General features: G+C 29.0%; 1 protein-coding gene across 1 annotated transcript in view; it reads right to left on the reverse strand.

Annotated features, from left to right (window-relative positions):
* Positions 1-11,043, reverse strand: part of LOC149033209 (uncharacterized) — a 77,740-nt gene that overhangs the window by 21,725 nt on the left and 44,972 nt on the right. The gene's annotated exons all lie outside the window — the stretch shown is intronic.

Below are 11,043 nucleotides of genomic sequence, written 5' to 3' on the forward strand. Positions count from 1 at the left end.
TATATCGTAGTAATTATTATTATGTCATTTTTATAATCTATTATGATATATATATATTTTTTAATTATTATATACAGATAAAACGACATATTTCTTTTGAAACAAAAAAATCATTCAAGAAACAATCAGTAATAAAGATTGTCCGAAAAATCAACGATTTATACTTAATGATAATATTTAAGTAACCATTTACTTTTCCAATCTATGGAGTGAGAAACATCGAAGAAGCTGGACATGTTCGTTATTTTATCACTCTAACGTGGTGAGAAACTTTGGAAAAGATAAAAAAAAAGCAAATAAAGAAAGAGAGAGAGAAAAAAATCGTCGTATGAAACTTCGAGAATACTTTATTTGATAGCTTAGTATCGAAAGACCCTTCTAGTCTGAAATGTTCTGAACGGATAGGAAGTTCGTCGAGAAAATGAAAGGTCTCTCGAAAACGCAAACACACGTATGAGTTTGTTCACATGAACGTATTGCGTATATATACTCATGCATTTGTAGAGAAGAAACTTTACCGAGTCGAGCAAGGAAAATCCAGCAATAAGCGTCCCTAATAAAAACGATTTTGAAGCCGTTCGATTTTATTGGATGGATAGTGAAAGAACTTTGAAAAGGGCAAGGAACTCGAATAAATAATAATTAGGGGTTCCCATTACAAAATTGGACTTTTAGGATTGTATAGAAAACATATACAAGTATTATTCCGATTGGATATTGATACAAAAAAAAAGAAAAAAGAAAAAATAGCTTTCTTCGAGTATAAACATTTTTAACAGAAACACGTGATTTGACATTATAAGCTTGCAAAAAAGAAAGAAAAAATTTATCTTCTGTGGTAATATTTGTATTTTTGTTTTAATGAAAAAAAAAAGAAATAAACAAGACAAAAAATTATTCAAAAAAATAAATAAGTAAAAATAGAATGGTTATTCGTGTTTGGTTGTAGAAAGAAATCTCTCTGTATTTTTCCATAATTTCATAATTCGTTTACACGAAAATTCTATGAAAAGGAGAAAGACGAAGGTAACACATAGCTGATATTTTGCGCTTGACAGAATAATCCAACGAGCTTAAAAGGATTCAGAAATTCTTTTCCTGGAAATACGAGAAATAAGAAATTTCTCGACATAGGTATATAGTCCTAACTTTCTTCCCATGCTCATTTTCTCGTTCTTCTTCTTTATAGTCGTTATTTTTTTCATTTTTTTTTCTACTCTGTAACTTTCAATTCGTTTTTTAACACTCCATTTCATTAGTAAGATGTATTCGATACCAAAAGGAAAGATTTAAAAAATGACGCTATCCTAACTCCCCAACCCTCCCACTTGCCCGACGAAATAATTTTCAGCACGTTGATTCTTGATCGTTCCAATAGCGGAAAAAGTAGACGTCGCCAGAAGGAATTTTTGCAATTTTCTTATCCACTTGCTGTTAGACACGATTAGATTACTATTGGGAAAATTGGAGACGTCAATCGAAGCTTCTCGTTTTTTCTCATCAAATGTAAGATCTCTCCATTTGTTACAAATATTTTCAAAGATGTCTTTCTTTTTGAAAATTTTTCAATCTCGGAGTAATTGGTAACTATATTCAAATCTACATATATATATATAAACATCTACTACTTTCAAATATTAATCTTCAAAAACGCAAAGTAGAATTCACTAAATATCTAGATCAAGCATTGTTGTTTGGTTCAGTCATATACATATATATAATCTCTTATACATTAAAATAAACTTCGCATCAACGTAGAACTAAAAAAATATATCTACATCATTGCGCTCTATTTAATATTTTACAGTTCTTTTTATGTACGTATTATAATTAAAAAGAAAAAGAAAAAAAACATTTCTGTGGTCCTCTGATTATCAAGGTTACGTGTCGAATAATATAATATACGTTCATCGTAGTTATATATAATTTCAAATAAAAAAAAAACAATATTCGCGCTTAGTTGTTTATCGATGTTACGTAAGCTTTCGCTACAGAGTGTGATATCTCATGGTAGAAAAACTTGGAATCAGAATTGAAAAGTAGGAGAGTCCTCGCTAGAAATCTGACTCGTCGAATAGATTGAAACTTCGATGGTGGTCGACCCCGTACCGTTTCATTAAGCCTACGTGACGAAGTGCCCTCGTGCGAATAAAGCAGTGTAAAAGTGCGACGCGATACGTCAGGGAACTAGGTCACCCGTTAGATACATGCATATATACATACATACGTAGATTTTAAGTCAGCCCACGTATGCATATATTTATGTATATATATATATATATATATATATATATATAGACGTCTCACATTTCGATTCGTTTGCCTTTATTTTTTTTTTTGCATTCTCTCTATGTCAAGGTCAAGTGTACGAACCGAAAAAACATACAATCGAGATTTTTTCTACCGTAAAATTGTTTAATGAATATTAATTAAAAAAAAAAAGAAAACTATATAAAACAAGTCGATTATAATTCACTCCATTAATTTTTCCAAAAATTCCCTACCTCCCCCAATGAAACTAATCAGCAATCTTACGCTCGATTTCCTTCGACAAAGACTTGTTCTACCTTTTTTTTCTTTTCTCTATCAAAAAGAATTTGGTGGTTAAATTTGGTGAAGAAGTGTTAAGAAAAAAAGAAGTTTATTTTTAATGAATTCTTAATCGACGTTGAGATTAATTTTATTACTAAAATATATACTACTCGAATATTTATTATTCTTAAAAGATTATTACGAAATTTAATATTTAAATTTTATCTGCCTTTAATTATCAAGCAGAATCGTTATACAACTTTGAAGGATTTGAAGGATCAATTGAGAGATTAGTACTAAGTGATTAACGAAAACTTATCAAATTTAAAAGCGCTACATAACTATTTGAAAAAGTTTTCACTTTAAGATAACGATCATTATAAGACTATCTAGAGCTACGATTTATTATCTTCTCAAATAACTCGACATGAATTTATCTATATAACCAACTATTCCATCTTTATTTATACGATAAAATCAAAGTTTACAATTGATTCTGTAAATAGGTTGAACTTTTAAAAGACATGTTGTAACATATTTCGTAAAGTTATAAAATCGTAGAAAATTATTTTCGTACAATTTAAAGTAAAATTGATTGATTCCAAGAAAAAAGAATTCACACCATCTTATAATTATTGCAAACGAACCAGAATAACCAAATGTTTCATTAATTTCACAACGACCTTGATCTCCATCAAAAGTTTTTGTTTCCCAGACAATTTATCGTATTAAACCCTTATATAAGATTATTCTCCCCCTTTTTGAACACTTGATGGTTTCTACTTTAATACTTTAGAAAAAAGAACATAACGACTAAAGGTGAAGATAAAGGCCAAAAGATTTCGAAAGAATTTTTGGCAAATGGTGCTGCCAATCTTAATGATTCTTGAAAGTTGTTAACGATGAAATATGAGGACATTTTAAGAAGAATACGATTTCTAAATGTTCTCAGGAAATAATTTATAACTTCGCTTGTTATATAATTAAAGAGTCGTGTAATTTCATTTTACAAAAAATCGATCATTGCATCTATACCAAAAAAATGCAGTTGTACGAGTTTCTAATAATTGAAGTATGAAAAACCTTTCATTTTAATATCTAATATTTCTTTAATATACTGCTAAAAAATACGTTTTTTCATGCAAAAATTTCATACAATATAAGTTTTGCAAAACAAATTAGTAGAAAAATTAAATGTGAAACGTGACAGGAAAGTTAAAATTTTCAGATTATTCATTTTGCTTCGTGATGAATATTTGTGTTTTATGCATTGAAATTGTTACGAACAGGAAATCTATTAAATAGGACAACAAATCGTTTTAAACAATATCGTTGAAAATATTTCCAATTTTTTCGAAAGAGAATATCAATGCGAATCAAACGAGTATATAAAATATATGTTTTCATCAATATTTCATGGAGTTACGGCAATTTGAAACTTAAAAGATCCACAACCACAATTACAGTTACAGTTATAGCTAAAGTTATAACCGTAATTGCAGTCATTACAATTATAACTATAGCTGTAAATATTACTTGTAACTACATCGTGTTACTTTACCATTTAACTGTAACACTAAACTGTAACCCTACAACTGTAACTGTGGTTGTTTTTGTAGCTATGGCAATGGGTTGTGTTATACTGAGCTGTATATTTTGACACACATTATTAAATTTCAATGTGTTATAACTCGATTAAATATCAGTAAAAAAATATAAGCTTCAGCCGTTCCCTCAGTTTATATTGTTATTTTTTATAACTTTTATTTGATTTAAAATATCCATTTCCAATAAAAAGGATATTTTTATTACTTCCATATTTTAAATAACACCGCAATATATATTACGTTTCTTCTCTCAAAATTTAGGAAATTTATTTAAAACATTTGCCTATAAATATATTTCCATTTGCAACATGTAAAAGCATAAGTTTAGAAATAATAAGACATGTATGCGATGCAACAATACGAAGATTACAACTTTGCATTGGCGTTAACGGTCACCACTTCGAACATCTTCTGCAATATAAAAAAACTTTATTTTCTACCACATTTGACCTCGCATGATCTTAAATAATAGCTCGTTAAATTCGTCTCAACATTTGCCGTTCAACATTCGTCTCCTCTATGCTTTCACCCACGCAAAAAACGTTCAAGCCAAAAAATGCCCCTCATCATGCCATGTAAGTTGCGTATAAAAAATTTTTCATATTGTTATAAACAACGACAATATTCTAACTGGACAGAGATATTGCCCCATCCTGTATATATATGTGTGTAATGTGTAATTTATTATATATCGAGATAATATATAAGATATTAAAAACATAAAAATTATTTCGAAGTGATTTGCATAATTTTAATCATTTCTATCTGAAAAATAGTTTCCTTTAAAATATGTGTCAGTTAAAATTTTGTAGATGTTCGAATTTTTTAAGCAGTTCTTTAAAAGATTAACCCTCGTAAAACCTTAGTTTAATCGTAAGCTTTCTTTCAAGTCAACCTTTGTTCATTAAATTCAAAATCCAATGGGAGACCAAAATTCTCTTTGTCGATATAATATAATGACACGAGAGAATGGGATCCTTTGATAAAAACTTCAAAGTAAGACTTTTAAATGGTCGCTTACAAGCGCGTTGAACACGAGGGGATTTCTCGAACTAACATTATCAAGGAGTTGCGTGTTAAGAATAAAAATTTGATATCTTTTTCTTTCTCCAAGGCGTTAACTTATTTTTCCAGGATAATTTTCAAACAAAAAGAGGAGGATGAATCCCAATTACCTGGAAATTGCTTGCTCGAAACTTCTTTCACTTCTTTTTATACTACTGAAAATAAAATTTCTTTTTTATTCCACTTGCGAGTAAAATGATACGAATTATCTTAATTAAATGATACCATATATATGTATTTTGAAAATAATTATATTTAATGATATAACCTATGTAAATAAATTGATTAAACATGGATCTTACAACAAATTCTTATATTTAAAATGAGTAATAAGAGAAATAAGTAATCTTATGTAATGGATCTGAACGATTTTGGTCTAACATTTCGTTCGTTTTATTACTCATTTTACTACTTGTTTTATCTTTGTCACTTTACTCTCCTGACAATGATCTTCAGATCAAAGGTATCCATGTTGTATGTTCACACTGTTACCAAGGTGTTTAACGACGATCGAAGGTACGTTCTACATGAACTTTGTTACGTCAAAGGATAGAAAATGTACGCTTACTATACATATTTCAACCTACAATTTATTGTCATTAAGTACTAATGATATCTATAAATAACAAGATATCACTCATAACAAACTATCTTAAAATACTATTGCATAATAATATTTTATTTATTCTGAATTGACATTAAATGAGGACTAACAAAAATATAAATAAAAGTATATATTTTCCTAATTCATGTTATCGATAAGCAGTCATTTTGATTAATCCAATTATTATATACCATAATTGTCAACATTTCTGGTATTAAAAATCGTGCTTTAAATGAAACTTCATTAACATCTTTGTTCTATTGATTGAAAGCTTTGAGACATTAATTAATATCGATACATAATGTGTCCAATATAGTATGTCTTATTCATAGAGAAGCTTATATAAGTTTAATAACGTATCTAAGTAAACATTAAATATGTAATTACTCATAAAATGAATCAAAGAAATATCAAATAAATAAAATAAGATTATAACAAATGAATTAAATATAAATGTACAATCTTATTATAAAACGTGTTATTTTGCAAAAAATCATTTCCGATTTTCACATGATTCAATAGACACAAAAATGACTAAAATAAATATCAAAGAAAGGTAAAGGAAAATAAGCCAAGTGACACAACTAAAAATCAATTCGCGCTTGTTTGAGTATCATTCGTCAATCCATTTTCTCTTATCATGTATCCACTTCATTAAGCGTGTATTCATTTCTGAATAAACTGTAGATATATAAAAATCAAAAGATCTCCAAATCGTACCCAATCTTTCCAAAGCGATATATACTCGCATCGAAATCGATCTGTATTATAACAAGTTCGATTGAAAAATTTAATTAAAGCCTTAGCCAAAGATCCATAATAAAATTTAATTAATATTTGCATACGATGTTTTATGTCAACAAGAAAAGAAATAGGATATATGATTGAAAGTTTTTTTTTGTTTCCATTCTGATTAGATTTTCTTCACCTAAACTCGATGATCAATATAAAGGGAGACGTCTCTTTTTCCAGCTTTTGTACTCTTTTACGATAACCACGTGATCGCATTTACGACGCCCTTACGACGCCCTTAAGAATAGTGAATTCATCGTAGAAAAATACATATTACCTAGCACAACTACGATTCTGTAAATCATTCCTCCTCGCTTTGAAACATTCAATCGATGGAAGTACCTATATACGCATATATATGTATATGTAGAATATACATATAACATACATAGAACATACGCATAATACATAATGTAATATGTTTGGATAATGAGTACTACTTGGATAGGTTCAACCATCATTCGATTTTAAGAGGATTCGCATCATTTTACAATTTTACTCGCAAATAAATACTCGCTAATAATCACTTTAACACAATGTTAAATTGTTCATCATATTATCGTGCAAATATACGTATATTATACACCTATATCTTAAGAATATACCAATTTAATTCGAAATAAATATCCTTCAATCGTGATAAACTATATGTTTTATTTTCAATCAATAAGATTGATATATTTATTGGAAAAAAAAAAAGAAAAAACTGATAGAAGTCGTCAAAATTTTTCGATCTAACAACGTTGATTAAGTGGACAAAGATAGTAATAACATAACTGAGACTTGAAAGTTTAATAAATTCGATCAATGTAATATATCCAATATCATTTATCGATGTCGACACCTTACCTATATTTATTTAACTTGGAGAAAAAAAAGAATACTAATACATACACACACATAACAAAAAAATAAAAGCTTGGATGATACATCTTTTCGTAATTTACTATACCCGCCTACGATTTTTCAACTACATAGTACGTCGTATTGATCGATCATGAGTATGTATTCAATGAAAAACGTTGGTATAAGAGATTCGCTTGGATTATACACTTGTACTTTGGATCATTTTAACACCAAGAAAGCTTTCATCTATTGCTTTTTTTTCTTTTTTATATATCTGAAACTACTTCAAAGAATATTCTTCGAAATATTTTACCTTTATCTTAATCTTGTAACCTTTAGATTAGGGTTTACTCGTTATATCTATTATGAATTAGGTTCTCGTATGAACCTTCAGAATGAAATGTTCTCGTTGCATCATTAATCTGTCTAGTTTAACACTACGGATAGTTACTCTCATACCAGTTTTCAGTACGTCAATAATTAATCTATTTGTCTTCGTTATTCGCATTGCATCACACAACTCTGATTGAACTGCATCATACTGTAAACCTTTATTGACCCTTTGAGAAATCTTTATCAAACTGTACACATACAATATACAGGATGTTTCATTTGAAATTATAATACATATTTGATTATCTTCAATCCTATTGATTTCATAGAAAAGATTGAAAGAGAAATGTAATATTTCAGAAAAGGTACTTTTAAGATTTTTTAAGATATGGAAATAATAATAACTTTTTCTAATAAATACAAATCGATATTTAAAACCAAACAGAAATTTTGTTGAAAATATCAATACAAATTCCACGAACATTTGTAGAATACTTCTCTTATGTGTATAATATTTTATTGAGTTATGACGCCACGAAGTTTAACAAACTATGTAATCGAAAGAATCTGATTAATTTTCCTATAAACATTTAATAACTAACAAATTCATCAATACATTTCGTTTGTTTGTTTTTTTTTTTCATTTTTATTGATTTATATTTGTTTTCTCTTTATACATTTTCGAAATTGTAATCATTTAAAACAATCATAAAAGAATGTTATTACAATAACTCGTTCTTTCCGCATTTTATTGCGGTCTTGTTTTCAAATGAATCAATAAAGAAAAAATATACACATATATATAAAGTTAATAAATTAAATTAATTAAATAAATTATCTGCAACGCACGAGAAAATTTTATATTTGCCCTTTAATTTTTCCTACGACGATTGATATTGATCGAAAATTTTGATATGTAGAAGACTCTGAAAAAAAAGTAGTTACCCAACGTTGATTTATTAAAATATGAATTGAATATAATTGAAAATTCGAAATATTAAATGGCCTCGAGGATGAAACAAGTTCTATTATCTCAGTCGGTTCGTTAGCAACTTATTTTATTTTATAATCAACTGTGATTTTCTAAAATGTTGAAAATTAGTTCAAGCTTATTAGATAGAAACGAATTATAAACGTTCATTGAATTATAGTTCACGCAATTAATGCTAGAAAGTCGACAATGATAAACGACAGTTATTGCTTATCGTATGCAAAGCATATAACATCGAATAAGCAATTGTAGCTAATAGTAACCAACTATAACTGTAGTTTATCTTAATGATCTATATTTATTCTCCGACATATTATCAGTATTTTTAACGAGTGTCAAACGTTTCAAATAAAAAGTCAATACAATATTTTTTGTTTATACGTTTTCCGAAAAATTACATATTACGCTTGACACACAATTCACGGAATTCTCTGTTCTATGATAAAAAAAATAATTGGAAAATTTCAGTCTTGTCGAATACGATGTCAAAGAAGAAAAAACAAAAAACAAAAAATTAAACCAAAAAAAAGTTCAAATTCGGAGCTAGAAAGGTACGTGCCATTTTACTCGTTAATTGCGACTGCGGACAAATAAACCAGAGGAAAACTTTCTCTAATAAGATCTCCGATAAGTTTCTCAGCTCGTCTGAAAGGGAAGCTTGGTAAATGTTGACTTCCTTTTTTTTTGTTCTCTCATTTGTCCTTACCCTAAGCGTAATTTCATGAGGATTATAAAAGTAATCTATAAGTGAAATTTGTCTTTGCTTTCGATTATAGATTGAAAAAGGATTTTTCTGATAGGTTCTAAGGAAAACGATACAATCGTCCTTGCTATTGAGAGAGAGAGAGAGAGAGAGAGAGGATTATAAGGTCGTTTATATAATAGGAAAATCGATATCTTGGTCGAAGATGCCAAGCCAATACGGATACTGCATAGATAAGAAACGCAACGTTCTAGGAAACATTATGTCAAACGTAAAACATTTAAAATAACGACCCTAGATATTCAATGCTACCGATAATAAATTATTATCACTGACACATATCGTTTTCCACGTAATGAATCTTTTCAGACCAATAACTTGTCTCACATCTGGACATTTAAAAAAAAAAACGAAAAAGAAGTAAAGCTATTTTTTACAGTTTCAAGTTATACAAGAATAAAATACAAGAGCATACTAAAATACGAAATATACATGATCCATTCCTTACCATTATGTATATGTAACTTTAGAGTATTTTAAAGCTTTTTCCTTGTCAACCGAGAACTTGTCGAAGTATTGATACGTAAAGTGCATAGAAATATATATCATATTGTCGAGATCGAAAAGATTGAATATTTTTTAATAAATAACAATTTAACACGTATAGATTTGATAAAGTTAATATTAAGTGACTGAGAATTATTATTAATAGATAAAAAAACGAAAGAAAAGTTTTTTCTTTTTTTTATATATAATTACGTTAATATAAGTTGTACGTTTCTTTTCTATCTGGTATTATAATGAATAATAAGTATTGTAGGGGAGTTTTAAGTATCGAAGAGTAAACATAGATAAGTAGGTAGGCGACGAAAGACTAAAGGGAAAAGGATCCGATGGTCGAAATAAAGAAAGACGATGCGTGGTCTGTTCTTTGTAAGTTGAATAAGTTGTGTGTGTAAGTCTTGAAGGTTCTCGAGCGATATCGGTGATTTGTTTATTGGACCGAGTTGGACGTTGGGAAAATTCGAGAACGGTTCGGAAAATGGTTTATCCCTCAGGGATGCAGTGTGGGGGAAGAAATTCATAAGGAGAGTACAGTCACAGGTCTGCGGGCGTGAAGGAGCGTGGTGAGAACCGAGCGACGAGAGCGAGTAACAAAAGCGATACGATATGAACGATTAGAGAGTGATTAGCGAGTGAATAGCGAATGAGTAGCGAGTTGCGGTAAGATTGCGGATATTCGCAGGTTTCGTGCGTTTTGTGAAGTGGGGAGTGAGTGTGGAAAATTGTGAATTGCAATTGTATACTGATTATACTTGTCGAAATAAAGAATATCTTCTATATCTTAAATGGTACCGGCAACACGGGGAGATTAGATATCCTTAGCCAGATACATAATAATTGATTTCTCTACAGTATTATATATTTTAAATTTTCTTATTCTTATCGTCGCGTGTAATCGTGTACTTTTCCATTACCACGTCTTTGAAGTTAAATGAAAATGTTTCTTCAATGGTCTTAGAAAAAAATGCGAAGTAGTTTTCGGAATCATATATCCAAAGGAAAGACG

Source organism: Polistes dominula, unplaced genomic scaffold (assembly GCF_049000335.1).
Source record: "Polistes dominula isolate Pdom_NZ unplaced genomic scaffold, Pdom_raw_medaka contig_15, whole genome shotgun sequence".
NCBI classification, from domain to species: Eukaryota; Metazoa; Arthropoda; class Insecta; order Hymenoptera; family Vespidae; genus Polistes; species Polistes dominula.